Below are 8,343 nucleotides of genomic sequence, written 5' to 3'. Positions count from 1 at the left end.
TTTCTTCTATGAGGATTATTTCCTAAGGTTAAATTTTCTAATTTATCAACTAAGTCTTTGGGTAGTATAGAAGTGGTATTGTGTACTACTTGATTAATTTTTGTTATTTGTTCTTCTAATTGATCTACTTTTTCGGCTAAATTTAAAATTAATTGGATAAGTAAATTATTTTGTCTTATAGGGATATTACTACTTGCTACAGATGTTGTAAATTCTGTAAGACCTACTGGTTCCTTATCTAGTTGACCAACTTCTTTTAATGCTTTGATATATTTATTATTAATTTTAGAATATGTCATTAAACTAAAAGTCTATCTATTTTACTATGTAACCTTTCTACTTGTTTAGTTAATGTTTTTTGTACTAACTGTATTTTTTGCACTTCTAATTTTAACTGTTCAATGATTTCTAATGACTGGAGTTCTATTTGTTTTGGCTTACTATCTATAAGATCTATGAGGTCTTTTATTTCTTTCTTACTAGGAAATCTTTGGATATTCCTATTATTATCTTCTAACTGGGATGTTATACAGTCTAAGTTTTGTCTAATTGTTTTTAAGGAATTTTTCTGAAAATATTCTAGTAACTGTTGAATTATTCTATTATTTTTGTTATGTTCAAATTTTACACTTTCTGCTTGACTAATCAAAAGGTCAATAATACTATTTTCTAAGGGATTACTACTACTATGTAAAAGATGTTTGTGTTCTTTTTGTGGAAAATAACAAACTAACGTATTATTATCTAGAATTAATTTTTTCTTTTGTTGTTCACTGATTTCTAAATTGAGGTATTCTATCATAAAATTTATCTAAGTCTACCTTTTTCTTTTAAGATGCCTAAATGGTCTTGAAAAGCTTCTATTGATTCTTTACAGACTTCTAAATGGTATTGGTGTCTTGTTATGCTGTTCTGGACTTCTAACTTTCTTCTAGGATAATTATCTACTTCTGGTAATCTTATTAATTCTTCTAGATTCCTAATTTCTTTTTGGTATTCTACTTTACGTTTCTTTAATTCCTGTAACCTTTCTTTTATTCTAATAGGTGTCCACCAAGGGCCAAACATGCAAACGGTTTACTGTTTTTAACTAGTGATTCTGGTAATTAACAAAATTTTAACAGGTTATAAAACGTTGGTTTTTATCAGTTGTGTTGGTTGACTTCTGTCCTCAAGGTACTTTACTGGTATAACTATATTATTAAGGTGCTAAACTAAAGCTCTGATATCATTCTTGAACAAGGGCTCGGTCAAGGTTTTCTAAAGGCCAAAATAACAACCAGACACCATGCCTAGAACATGGAACTGCAAAGACGCCAACTTAAGGGCTATGGAGCAGAACTCAGAGGTTCCCTGACACACATCCAATTATTTTTATGCAAATATCAAACATGACCAAGTGCTCAAACACAGTATTGATCGTCAGTTTAGCAAGATAATAACATAATTATAAACAGCGTTTCCCTATTTTGGACAAGAAGTCTACTAAGAAAACCAAAAATAAAAGAGAAAAATGACTTACTTAATTGCTTATGTTGCTGGAACTCACTGTTATCACCGGGTATAAGCAGTAGTCGGAGATATTGACAAGTGATAGCGGTATTAAAGTGGTCGAGTATGTAAGTACAATAAATGGAAAGAGAAAGTATATGAACAAAGGAGTTTTATTGATTGAAGGAGGAAGTCTGAGATTTTTTCTTCTCTGGTGTTCTGTACTTCGTTCTTCGGAGTTACAAACTATATACACAAATTACACCGACCTCTACCATGGCTAAGGATGAAAAGAAAAGAAGAAGCTAAGGATGAGAAGAAGAGTTCTTCTCTATCTGAAACTTTCTATCTCTCACTCTCTGAAGTTTCATATGAACTTCACATGCACACACTATACAAGCCAAAGGATTCACATGACGATTGTACAAGCAAACAAAGTTTAAAATTATGGACTGCTATCATTGCTGCTGCTGCTGATCATATCTTCTGCTGAAAAAGACAAGGACTTCACATGTTGCTCTCGTCTTTTGTGGAGAAGAGAGACCTAGGGCTTGCATGTCTTTGTTTTCCAAGATAAAGGGTTTTCGTGCCATTTTGAAAATATTTTGGGTATTTTTGAAAGCTGCTTGTTTCCTTTGGGTTTTTCGCTAAATTTCGATTAATAAATTTGAATATTTAAATAGTCTAGCCCCACGGCTATACCCTTTAAATATAATAAATTCGATTATTTAAAGAGTATATCCGCCCAATTAAAATACTCCTTAAATATAATAAATTTGAATATTTACATATGAAGTTCAATAATTCCCAGAGAAACGAAATACAAAATATAGATTTAAGAGTGTTTTTATTTTTATTTATCTCTTTTCTAAATATTTGGGTGGGAAAATTATGGATTACACGTAGAGCACATGTGATAAAATTTATGGCAGTTGATCTGCAAGATGCAAAGGTAATTCTTTGTTTCTTTTTTAGCTCATAGAATAATTACGCTAATGGAAATTCATACAGGCATTGTGATATTAAGATAGATGACTAAGCATAAATTGTGATAAAGTTCATAAAACTTTTGCTTTCTTTTTCTTACAGGCTTTTCTCTTAATTTTGATGGAATCCCGACGTCGCTTTGACAAAGCTATACATGGTTATGATCAGGTATTGTAGATCTCCATGAAAATTTTCTATGGAAGTATAGTCACACTCAAATACTTAAGGAAGGAATTATATATATATATATATATATAAAGAAAATGGCTATACTCTTTAAATATAATATATTTAAATATTTAAATAATATACATGCGCTGCTATACTTTCTAAATATAATAAATTCGAATATTTAAAGAGTAACGCCACACGACTATACTCCTTCAATATAATAAATTCGAATATTTAAATAGTATAGCCACGCGGTATTACGTTTTAAGTTGGAATAGAGCACACCGTATGTCTATGAACTCGTAACATCAAGCTTTACGCAAAAAGAAGGGGATGCAATACGAGGACTTCTCAGGAGGTCACTCATCCTAGTCCTATGCCTTGTTTGGGATTACTTTTTTTTGGCCAAAAACCTGCTTAACTTTAAAGTTAAGCAGTTTAAGGTGTTTGGTAAAAATAAAATATCCTGCTTATTTTAAAAGCAATGGTCTTTTGACATAATTGAAGCGTGCTCCCTTTAATAAAATTTTTGCAATTTCACAAATACCCTTATTAGGTTAGAAATTTATCCTCACGTATTTTTTTCAAATCTGCAGACACTAAAGTTCATCTTCACATAGCCACCCAAGTTTGGAGACAACCATTTGCTCAATCTCTTTCACAAGGTAGATTATCAATCTTTTCAAAGTTATTTATTATAATTTTCTGAGATATATTTATTCTTCAATCTCTCAAACTTTTTGTAGACGTGTTGCTTCTGTTTTTTTTTACTAGTTGTGCTTTAAACACTACATAATTATGTTTGCTTATCCCAGACCTTGAGAGTTTAAATTTGTACATACCCAAGGTTGTTCTAGTAGAATATGAAGTGATTGTGTATTATGGTATTTGAGGCTAAAAGAAAGTAGGTTATATTTGGTCCTAGAAAAAAAATGATATATTGTTTTTGAAATTTGAAATTGAATTTTTACTTTTCTTTAAGCAAAGATTAATATAATTTTTAGGGAAGAAAGTATAAAAGCATTTTACAGTTTTATTTTTTACCAAACAGATTAGTAAAAAGTACTTTCAGCATCATGTCCATTTTAGTCATTATAAATAGTTACAGCACTTTTACGGTAAAATTTACCAAACGCTCTGACAATACTTTTCATACTCACAACACTTTTAAAATTACAGTTTACAAAACGTTTAACTGCTTTACTTTACAGTGATTCTTTTAAAGCACAATGTGAGCAGTTTCTTTTTAAATTGGCAACAATCCCAAACTAGGCCCTACTCTCGCCCAAACTCGCTTAACTTCAGAGTTTTGATGGGATCTGATGCATGTGAGTTGGTATGATCGCATTCGTTGGCTTATAATGCCTAAAAGTATATAAGCCTTGTTTGAGCTATGCCATATGACCATGGGTTGCTTATCCAATACCCCCATGTGACATGGCATAGGTTGTCAGACCTTGCCATCACCACCCCTACCTTGCACCACGTGTAGGCCTGCTGATTTGCTGGTTCCAATTGAATGTGGAACCTACCCAACGATAATTGAACAAAAAAACAAAAAGAACCCCAAAATTTTTGGCAGTGAGTCGGTTTCTACTGTTTTTTCGTTTTCGTTCCTTTTTAGTACCTAGTTAATTAGAGACAAGCTCCACAAGGTCATTAAAAAAAATCCATATAAAGACGACGGAAAATAAACACCCACGATAATTGAAACACGATGACTACCCAAGAGGTCACCCATCCTAGTACTACTCTCACCCAAGCTTACTTAACTTCGGAGTTCTGATGGGATCTGGTGCATTTGAGTTGGTATTATCGCATCCGTTAACTTATAACGCCTAAAAATTTGTTTCAATTTATGACTTATTCTAACAAAACAAGTGTGGTCACCGCAAATGGTGCATCAAACCCCGTAACATGAGCTAGTTCCATTGCTCTCTCTTCGACCTTGTCCTTACATAATATCTTGCTTGTTCTTGCCTTGTCTAACAATTTGCTATCAGTTAGCCAAGTTACGAAACAACTGGATTGTCTTGTACTAATGTTTCTGCTGTTTTGTTTGCTTCAGGACATTCAGACAAGGGAGATCATTTGGCATGGTACTAAAAGGGGTGGATTATATTATATTGATGATGTTGCACCAAGAAGGGTTCATCAGGTTCTAGCACTAAAAACAAGGTAGAAAAATATATGGGAGTTTCACTAAAACACCCAAAATGGGGGCTGAAATTATAAAAAAACCCAACACCCAAAACACTTTATAAACACACCCAAAATCCATCATTACACACTCAAAACCCATTTATAAACACACCCAAAAAATATACAATTGTTGATTTTAGGGTTGATTTTGGGTGTGTTTCTATGTTTAAATAGTGTTTGGGTTTTTTTATAAATACATATCTAGGATTGGGTTTATTTATAAATTTGTAAAAATATATTTGGTTATGGCATCAATGGTTGGGGCATGCATCTTTTGGTTATCTGCAATCTTTAATTCCTTCGTTATTTAGTGGCATAAAAATCTTAGACTTGAAGTATGAGACTTGTATTTTGGCAAAAGTTATTGAGTTTTTTATCCACCGAGTTTGAATGAAAGAACAACTCCTTTTGCTTTAGTTCATTCGGATGTTTGGGGTCCATCCCCTATTACCACACCATCTGGAATTAAAAGTGACGTCAGCTCCATTTTTCAAGCTTTTTTTATCACATGATTCAAAAGCAATTCGCCCACTGCATCGAAGTGGTTCATTCAGACAATAATGGTGAATTTGTAAATATGACTCTTTCACAATTTTTCCGGTATCATGGAATTCTACATGAAACCACATGCTTCTCATACTCCCGCACAAAATGGGTTAGCTGAGAGGAAAAATTGACATATCCTTGAGACTACCCGTGCACTTCTTCTAGGTGGCTTTGTACCATAATGTTATTGGGTTAATGTTGTCACCTATGCTGTGTATTTGTTGAATAGAACGCCATCTCAAGTCCTAGATTTTCAAACGTCACTGGAAGTCTTAGCTTCTCATGTTTCTATCACCTTCTCCATCAATCTTACTCCCCATATTTTTGGGTGTAGCTTATGTGCATCTCCACAAAAATAAAAGGAATGAATTAGATCCATGTGCTACTTGTTGTGTGTTTATAGGTTTCTCTCCATGACAAAAAAGATATTGGTGTTATCATCCGTCTTCTCGTCAGTGGTGTACTACTATGAATGTTACATTCCTAGAGAGTGAACAGTTTTTTTTCCCATTGAGTTTACCCAATATGTTCTTCAGGAGGAGGCGAATAGTAATCAATTGGAAGAACACATTTGGTTTGAGATCAACATGGGAGAAGGAACTACAACAACCAATGATGAAATCGGTATTGAAGTCAGCTTCCCAGCCTAGCCCCATACACAACCAATGCAGTGCAAATCAAGATCTGAAATCAGCATCCCAGCCGAGCCACAAAGTAGCCAAGATGAGCCGACTGAAATTAACATCCCATCCCAGTCGGATACACAACCAATGTTAATGCCGACAGATGCATCCCCTTTCATACTACAATAGTAGTCGCTTAGTCTCCTCTGAATGTTCCTGAGGTAAGTAATTCATGACCTCGTTCAAATAATCCTATTGATATTGTTGGATAATCTTACTAGTTGCCTCACAAAGCAAACATCGGAAAACCACTGGACAAATATTCGCTAGAAGGCAAAGTGTGATATGCAATAGCTGACTATGTGTCCACACATAGATTGTTTACATAATGTCAAGCTTTTGTGAATCAAATGAAAGCAGTTGTAATACCAAACAAAGTAGAAGAAGCTCTTAGAGATCCCAAGTGGACTGATGCCATAAAAGTGAAGATGGAAGCGTTAAAGGAAAATAGGATTTGGGATATAGTCTTATTGCCCAAAGGAAAGAAACCAAGTGGAATGCAAATGGATATTCACAATTAAACATAAGGCAGATGGGACAATTGATCGATATAAGGCAAGGTTGGTGAGAAAGGGATATACACAGACATATGGTGTTGATTATCAAGAGACTTCTGCTCTATAACCGAAATGAACAATATTCGGGTATTGTTGTCTCTAGTTGCAAATCTAAATTGGTCTTTGAAGTATTTGATGTGAATAATGCATTTCTTTATGGAGATTTAGAAAAAGAAGTTTACATGGAGTTCCCATCTAGTTATGGATTGACCAATAGCATTGAAAAAGTGTGCAGATTGTAAAAGACTCTTCACGGTTTGAAACAGTCTCCTCGAGCATGGTTTGGGAGATTCACTGAAGCCATGAAGAAGTTTGGGTTTTAACAAGGAAACTATGATCATACCTTATTTATCAAATGCACGGGTGGTAAGGTTACTTTGTTGGTTATTTATGTTGATGATATGGTTGTTATAAGTGATGATTAAGATGTAATTGAGAAACTCCAGAAATTTTTGGCGTCTATTTGAGATGAAAGACTTAGGAAGCTTGAAATATTTTTTGGGAATTGAGGTTACACATTCTAATGACAAAATCTACATCAAGCTACTTCACCTTTGTAGGAGGTAACTTGGTTACATGGCGTAATAAGAAACAAAATGTAGTGGCACGATCGGCAGCTGAGGCTGAATCTAAGGGTGTCGCCTAGGGAGTGTGTGAACTTCTCTGGTTGAGAAGTCTACACATTGAAATTGGCTTTCCACCGCAAGAAACTATGGACCTATACTGTGATAATTAGGCAACTAGAGAAATTGCAAACAACCCAAATCAACATGACAGAACTAAACATGTTGAAGTGGACCGAAACTTTATCAAGGAAAAGCTTGTTGGGAAGTTGATTAATATCCCGTTTGTGAAATTTGAAGAACAACTGACATATGTATTAACGCAGCAGTATCAATACAGATGTTTCATGACTCACTTGACAAGTTGGGCATAAGAGATATCTATGCACCAACAAAAGGTGATTGATATCCCTTTTGTACAGATATCTTATAATTTGAAATAGTTACTTTCCTTGTTTTACTCTATTAGGGTTTGTTTACACCATTGTACTATAAATACCTCATTTTGGATAATGGAATAAACACAATAAACAATTCAATCCCAAATTTCCTTTCAACTTAAAATAATAATGAAAAGTCAATGGGGTTTAGCCAAATAAAAAAGGGTCTTGACTTGCAGAATAGTAGTCTCAAGTTTGAACCAGGAGCAGCTATGAGATTTTAAGGGCCCTTTAAAAAAATTAGTAATAAGGCCTCCTAAAACAAATTATTGAACAAAAATATATAAAAAGAATTGGACCATATATATTGATAGCAGATTTAAAACTACTCATCAATATATATTTTTTAAATATTATAAAGGATTATCAAACAAATTATTCAACAAGGAACATAAAATCAAAAACACATGTTTCATCAAATTAGTAATTATAATTAACCAAAAAAAAAAAAAAGGTCGCTAGATTTAGTATTGATGAAGATAGATAGAAAAGGTTGGAGAAAGTGACATTAACCGCTTGAAATTCTATCCATGTTGATATGGAATTTGATATAATCATTTATGATTAGACCAAATAACTTTGTGTTTTGATGAAACGCTATTAATCAAAATGGCCAAACGATGTTCAATTCAGTCAATCGTTTTTATGAATACTTGTTGAAGAATGACCTTAATACGAATGATTATAATATAACATTGCAAAA

General features: G+C 33.4%; 1 pseudogene; it reads right to left on the bottom strand.

The window, feature by feature from the left end:
- Window positions 1-4,353: 4,353 nt before the first annotated feature.
- On the bottom strand, window positions 4,354-4,472 carry LOC148920181 (5S ribosomal RNA; annotated as a pseudogene).
- Window positions 4,473-8,343: the final 3,871 nt, after the last annotated feature.

This window comes from Prunus mume, linkage group LG2, assembly GCF_029339155.1.
Source record: "Prunus mume cultivar Tortuosa linkage group LG2, ASM2933915v1, whole genome shotgun sequence".
NCBI classification, from domain to species: domain Eukaryota; kingdom Viridiplantae; phylum Streptophyta; class Magnoliopsida; order Rosales; family Rosaceae; genus Prunus; species Prunus mume.
Note: the sequence above shows the minus strand (reverse complement) of the source record. Positions and strands in the feature narration are given on the sequence as shown.